At 35.1% G+C, this 12,500-nt stretch overlaps 2 protein-coding genes across 12 annotated transcripts in view; both read right to left on the bottom strand.

Moving 5' to 3' along the window:
• LOC127650628 (NACHT, LRR and PYD domains-containing protein 3-like) overlaps nucleotides 1–12,500 on the bottom strand; it is an 857,046-nt gene that overhangs the window by 156,235 nt on the left and 688,311 nt on the right. The gene's annotated exons all lie outside the window — the stretch shown is intronic.
• LOC127650638 (protein NLRC3-like) overlaps nucleotides 1–12,500 on the bottom strand; it is a 228,532-nt gene that overhangs the window by 69,852 nt on the left and 146,180 nt on the right. The window lies entirely within an intron of this gene.

Raw genomic sequence — 12,500 nt, 5'->3', positions numbered from 1 at the left:
ATTACATGTGCTCTCATTCTTTTTACCATTAATTATACAGGAAAATCTTTTTACATTTAAATAATTACATTTTTACATCATTTTATTGTAAAAATTACTGTATTGTCTTTTAAAATCTATTAAAACATTTGACTGTATATTTCACAGTTAATATTTGTTAATCAATGAACTTTTTATTTCTGCAGCATTTTTACAGTATTTTACTGTTTAAATTACTGACAGTTTTACAGTTTAAAGGCTCTTTTTCTTTTCTTTGTAAATGTGTTTTTGAGTTTGCACAGTGTCTGTTCTGCAAATGCTCTATACCGTGTTTATGGTCCAGATATGATGTTGTCATGCAGCAGAGTGCGGCAAGAGCTCGAAGTCTTGAGAACAGATTGTTTTAAAGGAATAGTTTTTATTGTGTTGTTCTTAAAGAGTTTCAGCTGTTTATTACACAAATAAACAGTTAAGTGTGTTATTTGAACTAGATAAATGATGTTGAGTTTACTTAAAGAGAATGTGGACACCGATTGTAGTATTTTAAGTGTAACAACTTAAAGTGACACAGTAAACTCATGTTGAGATTATTTCAGAAGTAAACTGAACGAATTGTATTAATTTGAAGTTCATTGACTTAGAGTAATCTTACTAATAAATCATTTGTACGGTTACTAATTCATTTATAGTAATTAATAAAATTAAGCAAGTAAAGATAACTAGAAATGCACTATTAAGTTTAATAATAAGTTGACATTACTTAACTAGGAACGTTAATATAACTTCATTTTAGTAAGTTTGCTTTGCAGAAATTCATAAATGTAATATTTTTACAGTATTTAATAATGAAGTGAAGCATTATATTGAGTCAATATTGCCCTCGAAGAAACTAAAAGCTATTGGAGTTTTACAAGCATGTGCACTTTTATAATGTTCTTATAATATTATTTATACCTCCCCCTAGCTTTTGAAATGTTGTATTTGTATTGTTTGTTTTGATATTTTCTTCAATAATAAAAGAAAGAACTGGAAGTTTTCATCAAACGGCGGAAGAAGAATGTTTGTGAAAGAAGAGACAGCACGTGGTGATAATCCAGAAGAATCTTTATGTGAGGACTTTATTGGGTTTTTGATGATCATTGTTTATTCTTTGAGTCACACTTTTCCTAAATTAGTCGATATAGGAACAATAGATACACTACTACCTTTTCTTTGTAAGTTATCAACATTCCTGTATGTTTAAATCTAGCTGTATTTTTAATCCTGTTACATCAAATAAATCTGTTTTTGTCTTTTGTTGCGATGGATTTTGCTGCACAATTAAATTGCGTTTGGAAGTTGTGCATATGATTCTGTAGCCTCGTTAGTCAGATGACCTGCTTTCCATGGGTTAATACTGTACTGAGGGCAATTGCACTAACAGTTGAAGATTGCTTTCTAGAATATTCCGAGGAGATGATGATTATTGATCATATAGGGGAGTTTCATTGCTGTGCAGCAGTTGCAATACACTAAAAAAAAGTAGAAGAAAAAATGAATTGTCTATTTCATTGTTCATTATTAAATTGCCTTTTATGAATCTGATCATTCACATTTGAGTATTTTCTTATGCAGCTCTACCTTGAGAGCACACTTCATGCAGTGTAGGTCCTGTAAATACACCTGTGCCAGTCAAAATCTGCTGCTGAGACACTACAGGCTCAAGCACTGGCACCCAGGCTGACGTGTAGCATTGTTGTGCCTGTTCTCCAAGTGTGTCTGCACTTTCAATACAGCAGGTGCGTTGAACACTCATCTACATCGGCTCCACACACATCCTGATAAAAGTACAGTGCAAACACTCCCTTGCTCACATCAGTGGTCTGTGTGTCCTAATAAATCATTTGTACGGTTACTAATTCATTTATAGTAATTAATAAAAAACAAGCAAGTAAAGTTAACTAGAAATGTACTATTAAGTTTAATAATAAGTTGACATTACTTGCGTAGGAACATTAATATAAATTCATTTTGAAGTGAACTGAACATGCAAACTTTTACAGTGTATGAAGGAAACACATTTAAAATACTGTCTTGTGTAAGACGATGTCATGTTTAAAGTATATTGTATAAATGATGTCAATGATGTCTGTGCTTGTCCCTTTAGGGAGGTCTCTCAAAGCACAGATAGAGCAGGAGTCTTCTTTTCATTGTAAAATGGACATTTCTATAGAATAATGAACACAAATGTTTAGCTCACATTAACTGATTTAAATGCTATGACACAAAATGTCTCATTGATTTTTGAGCAGTTAACCTGATGCAATGTCCTCTGCCATCTCCCTTCTCTGTTCTTTGATTTGCTCTTTAGATGATGTTGAATGTCTGTGGAATCTCAGGAAACTGTTCACAGTTTATTTAACGTTTGTTACAGCAGCAGAGCTTATAAAAGATACAGATGCTTCATTCATGTCCATTAGAGACTTTATATCAGTGAGAACAATGTCTAAAGTGAGCAGTTGATCAGATTTCATCACAGTTTTGAAAGCTTCATCTTTTCATTAAAGATGACCTGTAAGACAAACATCCCACAACTCGTTGCATCTTCTTGGACTGTGTGTGAAATATGAGCAGACCTCCACTGAATGTTCCCCCACTCTTCCTTTCTGAGTCGCTTCAGCCGCATTCTGAAGTATTGTCTGTGTTTCAAAACCATTTACACACAAAATGTCCGAAAGAAAATGTACCTTTACAAGTGATCATGTTTTTACAATGATTTATTGTGTGTTTGTGTGTCATGTAATATGGGCTAATTTTTGGGATGCAGTTCTGAGACTCTCCATGTCAGATTCAGCAACTGCAGGATCCACAACAAACATGTGTTCGGAAGGAACATGAAGATACTGACAAAACACAATGAACAATATCAAATCACATTGTTACAATTGTACAATCATGTCTGTTTCCACAGTTTATCATCATTATTTTATTATTCCATAAAAGTTTAAAGGGATATTTCACCCAAAAATGAAACTGATCTTATAATTGACTCCCCTCGTGCCGTCCCAGAGGTGTTTCACTTTCTTTCTTTGACATTGGTGAGTAAATGATGAGAGATTGTTCAGTTTGGGGTGAACTATCACTTTATCAACAATTTGAGTTCATTGCACACTGTAAAAAATGACAGTAATTTTAACAGTAAAATACTGTAAACATGCTACAGAAATAAAATGTTCATTGATTAACAAATATTAACTGTAAAATATACAGTAAAAGGGTTTAATTTATTTGAAAAGACAATACAGTAGTTTTGTGTCCTTCTGTAGTTACTATGTGATTCACAAATACCTTATAAAGTAAACAACAGATTTTTACAGTGCCAGCGTGTAAATTACAACCATTTTAAACTGTGAAATGTTCAGGTTGTTCTGTAAAGTGGTTTACTACATTTGAACTGTATTTTAACATAATTATTCTGTCAATCACAGCTGCCAGATTTCTTTGACAGTGTTTAATCCAAGTTAGTTCTTCAGAGGTAACGCAAGTAACGGAGGTAAAGATTGGAAAATGCTGCAAATGCTCGATTCAGGACCGTGAACAGAAACCGAGCACAACGATTTAACCATTCGCTGGTGACGTCACACCAGGTGGACCTTAATCCGGCCCTGGGGCGTCATTACATCAAAACCACATTTGGTCCAGCCCCAATGTTTGTGTTCGGAATTGCAGGTGTTTGAGTGGAACTGAAGTGGGATTTAAAAGTTTAGCGACGAGAACTGTCACTGAAGTATTTATGTTGGCGTCATTGTGATTATAGTGAGAGAGCTCAATAAAAACAGCCCACACACTTTAGTGATACAAACACAGCCTATCATATTCTGACTTTCATTTTACAACCAGACCATTAACTCTTAACTTTATGTTTTGTAAAGACACTGTTTTTACATTATTTGTCTTTATTCACTCCAGTATGAACACCTGCACAAGATCATCAGCAGTTACAGTGTTCATGATCGTGATTTGTGTTTTATACACAAAATCAAAAGGTCTAATGATGAGTTCAAATGATTTAATACAGAAATTATTACTATAAATGTTCTGTTGTTTATAATAGTTGTTGAATCCATTTTCAATAATTGTATGTCAGATTTCTTGGTTTGATGTCTGAGGTGTCTTTCTAAATCTCACAGGATGAACATTAATATTCAACATTAATTGCACAAGAACTTGATCTTTGAATAACTTAAAAAAAATAACTCTTCATTATACTATAAAAATGTTTTATTAAACATTTCATGTATTTATGGCACATGACATGGTCCAAAAAACACAACGGGACGTGACGCTCAAGTCAAGCGCAAAAATGCATTCGGTGTGAACAGCCCCTTTAACTTCAATATATTATAATATTTTTGAACGGAATATATAAGAATATTTGATCATGTCAGCTTTAGAAGACATTAATTTAACCGCTGGAGTAGGAGCTAACGGTATGACATTTTCACGGTATGATAACCGTCACAAGAAAGATCACGGTATTAATGTTTCACTGTATTAATGTTTCACGGTATTAATGTTTCACTGTATTAATGTTTCACTGTATTAATGTTTCACTGTATTAATGTTTCACTGTATCAATGTTTCACGGTATTAATGTTTCACTGTATTTAGGTGCATTGATCATATTAAAAGCAGTTCAATATTCGGTTATGAAATATGCTATTTCTGATAAACACACAGATAAATATTTCAGTTATAACTAATTCAGTTTATTTATTGCCATTTTGTCCAATATTGACAATTTCTGCCACCGTTTCTGACAATTTCTTGCATGAATATTGCCAATGTCAATTTCCTGAACACCAAATTTTGTTAGCCCTATTTATTACTATGTTTTACAAATAAACAGATTATTAATATTATCAAACACATTGGCCTGCTGTTGCGCTGCAAAAGAACAGTTGCACATCATAAAGTTGAACAAGGTTTTAAATCCATTTGCTGCATTTGTGAATGTGACAGAAAGCATAAACATAAGTTTAGCCGAACTATTCATTACAAATCATGTAAAACTATATTGAATCTGGGGTTTTTGTGAAACATCATTTATTATCCTGTGTACTGTATTTCCACTTACAGAGATGGTGCTTATGGTTTGAAGTGTTTCCCGCCTGAGCCGATACTTTTGTTGTGGCTGACTTTACAGACTGAGTAACCATCAACATTGATGCTGCCTTGTGGGTCTTTTACATTGCCAAGTAATCCCAGAGAGCGGACTACAACTTCTGTGGTGCAGAAATAAAGGTTCAGACTCGGACATGTCTGTATATGTTGCGCTCGTGCTGGACTTCTGATGTGCTCGTGATGCGCAGCGCTCGCGACACCTGCATGTCATCTTTAACAATGAGTGACAGTCAAATGCAACATGAGGAAGGCGAGATTTAAAGATTTATTTTTTTTATTACGTTTATTTGATGCTGTGTAAATGTCACAGATTATGTCTTAATTAAACTGATTTGGAGTTTAGAAAAAATCTACAAAGCAAAGATATTTTTCTATTTTTCTTCAAGTGAAGAATGAAAGAAAGTCACACACACACCTGAGATATCATGAGGGGGAATAAATGATGAGAGAATTTGATTATTTTGGTGAACTTTCCCTTTAACTGCCTCAAACTTTCATTTCTCAAACTCGAAACAATTTCATGTGTTGAAGTTCTGATACATAATTATTATTATTTTCTTCTATTTTTCAGGTAATTTAATATTTTAGGAAACATTTTATAGAATTCCTGTCAGTAAAAATATTCCTATTCCTCAATATTCCACAGTGTTGTGTTTGTAGATTTGTTTGTGTGCTGGTGTTTATGACATTAAGTGTTAACTTTAATCATTTCATGGTTGAGTTTGTTTAAAGTTTTATTTTAATAACACTGTTGCTGACATCAAGGTCAAATTAAGATTTATTTATGATTACTTAAATATGTTTGTAATAGTTTTGTGTTAAAGAAATAACAGATCTTTAATTGGTAGATTTAAGCCAGTTTGGAAGGAACTGTTTATCTGTGACTTTTATTACAACAATAAAAACTCAAAAGACTCGATAAAAGATTGTCCACATGAAAAGTCTCTTATCGAGTCGTGCTGCTCATCTGAAGTCACAAGATGTTACAAAATCCAAGATTTCAGTTCTCCTTTGGTAATTAACAGCCAATGAAATAAGTTTCTCCATTTATTTGATTTATATGTTTGTCTCTGTAACACATTCAACATGTTGTTTATGATGGAATTACTCAGAACATTTATTGTGTTTATTTGAGTCATTCTATATTCTGTATTTCTCTTCTATGTTTGTTCTTGCCTATATTTGAGTTCTTACAGCATCTTGAGTTGATGATCAAATGGAGAATCTTTCAATAAATCGGCAGTCATCTGAGAATCATCGTGCTTGTGAAATGACTTTGGGGAGCTTCATCATAATAACTGCTCTAGAAGAACACAACACAGTGTGTGACAACTGAAGTTTATTGCTTCATTTAATCAGGCCGACACAAAAAGAGTTGCACCAGTTTACCATTCTTTTACCAAATCTCTGTTCATGCAAAGCTGCACATTATAGTTCAGTTGCATCACACGGGGAGGAATATTTGGGAATTATGATTGCTCTTGTGAAATGTCTTAAATATTAATGATCCCCTTTATGTTGAACCATGTTAATGTTTTATGTGACAAATAATGATTTAGTCACCTCGTCTGCCTAATCTGTGGAAATAAAGCTCATTATTATGTCCCTTGAATGGGATGAGCTCGCCCTATAAAAGGAGTTCCTGGCAGCCATTTTGAGTGGGATATGATCAGGTTTAGGAACCAGTATCAGGGGTAAGGGGGTTTTAGGGGTGGATTTGAAATGGACTTTTAGTGCACACATTCAACAGTTAATGGACAAATGTAAAAAGGGATTTTATTATTTATTAAATGAATTATTTAAAGTGCTTGGCAGGGATAGACTGGGGTGCAAATCATTATTCTTTAAAGAGAATATATTGTGCAATGATAAGATCTGCAATAGATGATGGTAGTATTGTGTATCATTCTGTGTCAGTGTCTTAAATGTATTTAATCCCAAACTTTAAGATGATGTTGTGCTGCATTTCGATCATCTCCAGTAACTGCATTACAGGTGGCAGTGAGGGGGGCATGCCTTCAGACATCAGATGACTCCAACTGGAAACTGCAAAAATAAACAACTTTTAATTGTTTTTCAATCAGAGCATGACAGCATGTTTTGATTAATATGGCAAGTTTATTAAAAATATAAATAAACCTTCAAAACATTTCTTCTCTCGCCCAATAGAGCACAACAGACGGGTTTCAGAAGTTAAAACCACAACCTCAAAAACCTGTGAAACTCATTAGTTTGGTTCAGTTTAGTACTTCTCAATGCAAACAATAAAATCATCACTGCTCATCATCATCATCACACTTTTCTTGTGTCCAAAACCCCTCGTCCTATACACTAGTTAACCCAAAAATGTAAATTCAGTCATTGTTTACTCACCCCCGTGTTGTTATAACTCCATATGACTTTCTTTCATTTACTGAACACAAAGGGAGAAATTGTGAAATAATGTTGTGCTCAGTGATGTCATACAATGTCAGTTTATGGTGACACCTCTTCAAGCTTCAAAACAACACAGAATATAATTCAGAAGTCTAATAAATGATTCATGAGACTCATGATTGTTATGAATATGATAAGATTTGATGAGAAATCCTCACCGATCTGTGCGTACTTCTCTATGCAAACTTTTGTAAACACACTTAATAAAGACTTCTTGAAATAGATGAAAATTGTTTGTTTTTATTGTTTGATTGCTGGTAATTTCAGAGATTTTGGAAAGAATGATCAGATCACGTTCATCTGACATCTGATGATAAATTGAATCTGTGAATTTGACTGAGAATCATTTGACTTTCTTTGGTAAATGTCATACACATGAAAGCACAAATAGTAAATCTAAACCATGTTTTAAGGTTTTTATAACTGATGTATTTTTGTTTATTGAGTCTTGTGGATGTCTTTGGTTTGTATGAATGTTGTTCTGCAGTTGCTGTGACTGACAGTGACATTGGTGTGTGTGTGTGTGTGTGTGTGTGTGTGTGTGTGTGTGTGTGTGTGTGTGTGTGTGTGTGTGTGTGTGTGTGTGTGTGTGTGTGTGTATGTATCTGTGTGTGTGTGTGTGTGTGTGTGTGGGTTTGTTTATGTGGTTTATGAGAACATTTTTTTAGGTTACAAATTAGTAATTACAAGGGTATTATGCTATAAATGTGGTTTATGAGGACATTTCTATTGTCCCCATAATTCAAATCGCTTAAAAATCATACTAAACAATGTTTTATTGAAAATGTAAAAATGCAGAAAGTTTTCTGTGAGGGTTAGGTTTAGGGGTAGGGTTAGGGTATAGAATCTATAGTTTGTACAGAATAAAAATCATTATGTCTATGGAGAGTCCTCATAAGGATAGCTGCACCAACATGTGTGTGTGTGTGTGTGTGTGTGTGTGTGTGTGTGTGTGTGTGTGTGTGTGTGTGTGTGTGTGTGTACATTATAGCGGTCTCAAAATCTTAAAATCACAGAAATTAACTTGTTTCCTAAAAGCAATTTTCACACACCACCATATTACTTTTTCAAATGCTGTTTTTGGACAGGAAGTAAACGATTGCAGGCTAAACATTAATAGTGGTGAATATGAGACCACATCAAATATTATTCTCACTTAAGACCAAAAGAAAAACTGTTACATATGAATGACTTTCAAGAAGAGTTCAATAATAGAGAGAGGTGGATTAAGAGTCAGATGGGAGAAGATGCCAAATTTACGGTCACTCTCTCAGCATCTGTAATAGAAACCCCCTCACAGCTGTGCTAATTCAGTTTATAAAACTAATTCAAGGGTAATATAACAATAAGCATAATTATAAATTAATTTGTGAGATTTACGCTGCTAAATAAGTCGAAAATGCATCAGAGTAAGTGGAAAAATGTCTGTCCACCTTTTTCCTTTGGGGTCTTACTGGGGAAACGGATGTGGGTGGGACTTCCACCGGAAGTCGTTCTATAGCATTCCCGAGATCTGGCTGCTGTCATTTTAAGACCCTGTTTACAGCTGGTAATAAGACTGGTTTCGGATGATCCGATTGCAAATGGTCAGCGCTAAATATAGTTGTAAACGGGGTGCAAAATTTTTGGTGATTGACACAAACACATACAGAGGTGGTCAAAAACCACATCGCATTTGACTTTTAAAACACTATCCTGATGAGTCCCGGATGGCAGTGAAGTACCGCCTCTCATCAGTCAATCACCCGCCGAACAAAAGTTTAAACTTATGTGTGGATTTAAAGGAAATAAATGTCCAATCGGACAACTTGAAAAAGCAGTTACATACAGAATGAGAACTTCACAACTCTTCCTCAGTGTGTCTGTCTGATTTGAACATGCAGGGTGACACGATCACAAGCACACACATCTGAAGCTGAACTAACACTCCACTAAAACAACCGATAATTATGATCAAAATGTTGCGTTTGTGCTTAGATTAAATCTCAACTGCATCTGGGAGAAACAGCGTTTTGTTCGCGCTTTCTTTGTCTTTATTACTTTTTATTAACACACTGATATAGTGACTGATGTATGTCCATCCAAAATCAAACATGCTCTCCTCAAAATCCCAACACCACACAAAAGAATGAAGGACATATGCCGCAACAACAGCTGTTAACTTGACATCGGAAGTAACGCCCACATTTCGTACTGAGCATCACAGGACTTAGAAAAAAAAAAGTTTACCAGCTGAACAAGAAAGTGTCTTAGTGCTGCTGTCCTGGATGACTCTCAGGAGATCCCACGGGACAGCACAGAGGAGGCATTACCTGCAGGTGCAGGGGCAAAAGTTCATGACTCTGCCTTTCATCCTTCTTCTGGTTTGTATTACAAAAACATAGTAACAGCTTTTTCTGTCTTGCAGAAACAATGTGACAGTGAATTCCATGGTAACTATAGTGTAGTAGGATTCAGAGCAGCTGGACTTGCTGTGACAAGACTTGAAGTTTCGCTGCTCATCCAAGAAACTTCTGCAGTTCTGTTGACTGGTGAAGATGTCTCTCTCTCTGGGGTGACACACTTAAGAGGTTAAAAAGGTCAGACCCCACCTGTCAGTAGAACTGAAGAAGCTTCTTGGATGAGGATCAAAACATATTCAAGTGTTTTCACAGCAAGTCCAGTTACTCTGAATACTACTACAAGATATGAACATGACTGAGACCCTCCACAGATATTACACTGTAAACTTCATTTAATTTTAATGAAGCTTTATTAAAGGTATGTTTGCAACCAACTGCTTCCAATCTTCTTTTTTAAATTTGATAATTAAATGTGAAACACCCACAGATCACAAACCTTTTCTAAATGTGTATGTCAGTACATAAGCTATATATATATATAAAGTTACATACAATTCTCATCGCAGTTTACAATTTCAGTCAATTTTGCATTGTAAGAAAACTACAAATATTTACAACAGGAACTGCTAATATTAATTTCACAGGTTGTCACTTGTTCACCTTCCACATGCACCTAAAACTATTTACATGCTATAAAATTCTGCCTCAAGTTTGATAACTTAATAAATCACATGTATGTTATGATAGAAATGATCCAGCTTCTGTCGCATTGAGGTGATGATCTCCTCATCCCTAAAGATTCTCTCATCTGTGAAGTCAGTGTGGGTATCTGTGATGACATCACACCAATGAAGTCCTCTTTAGGCCAGTTGGACTTGAACCTGATAATAGTACTTGTGGCTCTTCTTGAGGCAGTTCTGGCCTTTAACTGTGATCAGGTGTTTAACATCGCAACTCTTTACCTCAGCCAGCCCAAATGGTTGTGTTCCTCTTGGGCTGAAGACTTCAGAATCAGAGGTGGCTGCAAGGTGAGGTGCATCAGGGTGGATGATGATGCCACATTGCGTCTCAGAGACATCACAAAAATCTGAATATTGCCTCAGTATCTGAGGATCCAGATCCTCTTTTCATAGCGCCTGTCTGAGGAGTTCCTCTCAGAATACGGGCTGCCAAGGCTTTAGCAGAAGACTCCCCGTGAACATGGCATATTTCACAGAATCTGCTGGCTGTAAGTCGGTGTTTGCGTACCTGGTTTATGTACCTGCGTCCACAGCTGGCATTTAGACTGCAGTCGGGTTTCTGCCTCAATAGCAGCAGAGATCTCTCGTGACACCTTTAGGCTCTCCAGTTTTGTTGCTTGTACACAAATATTGATCATTCAAATATTTTACTGACAACATAATGCATTCAACTTTCCTTAATTATGTGTGACAAGATATTGAGATTATGCTGTACTCATAATAATAATAAAGAAACTTTGCTAATTATTTTGAGTTAAGCGACAATAATCTGAAGTTTAGTTAATCCAGCCTAATATTTTCAGATTACTTGGGAAACCACATGATGCAGAATGTGACTGAATTTTGCACCAGCATATTTGGGGCTAGCTGCAATTTTGGATGAGGAGAGCTCGTGGTGGACAACACAAAGTTTTTGCCAAAAAGTTCAAAGGTAAATTACTCAGTAGAGAGAAAAAAAGGTAGGAAACACATTTGGATGACATTATTCATATTTCTATAGCACCATTTTAACATATATTAATAATCCATGTCTTCAGAAATGAAGTTATAAATGTGGGTGAGAATCAGATCAATATTTAAGTCATTTATATTATTAATTTTCCTCCTAGCACAGTAGGTGGTGAAATGCACAAAGAATGTGAATCCCCAAAAACAAAAGATGACAAATGTGAAAGTGAAAGTGGAGATTTATAGTAAAAAGTATTTAAACATTGATCTGTTTCTCAACCACAATCGTCATATCACTTCTGAAGACATGGATTAAATCACTGGAGTCTTATGGATTACTTTTATGCTGCCTTTATGTTACTTTGACCTCCATTCGCTTGCACTGAATGTACCAACAGAGCTGAGATATTCTTCTAAAAATCTTTGTGTTCAACAGAAGAAAGTCCTACACATCTGGGATGGCATGAGGGTGAGTAAATGAGATCATTTTTAAACCTTTAAGCATCACTTTTCTTTTTACTCTGTAATTATTGATTTTGAGGATATTTAATTGTACAAAACTGTTAATATACATTTTGACAAGGATTATTTCTTTGCATTTAGGAAGAGGAGCTTGAGCAAGCACAGAAAGGAGCAGATGCCATCAATACTTTGGAGCAGGAAGAGTGAAAGTTGACTTTTAACTCACAGGAAATGAGCTGCGGACATTTGTCAAAACTTGGGTCAGTGACTGACTTTTTGGGCTACTTTCTGCCCTTCACATCAGCGACCCAAAGAAGCTGACACTGTTTCTTTCTTTTTTGAGGTCATGCTGTAAATGGTGTTGCATCTTTATAATGGCAATGTCTGGCCAAGTATAAAAGATCTTTTGATTGAATGTTTCATTTATAAA

The sequence above is a fragment of the Xyrauchen texanus genome, chromosome 10, assembly GCF_025860055.1.
Source record: "Xyrauchen texanus isolate HMW12.3.18 chromosome 10, RBS_HiC_50CHRs, whole genome shotgun sequence".
Classification (NCBI taxonomy): Eukaryota; Metazoa; Chordata; class Actinopteri; order Cypriniformes; family Catostomidae; genus Xyrauchen; species Xyrauchen texanus.
The sequence above is the reverse complement of the archived record's forward strand: the minus strand, read 5'-3'. Positions and strand labels throughout refer to the sequence as shown.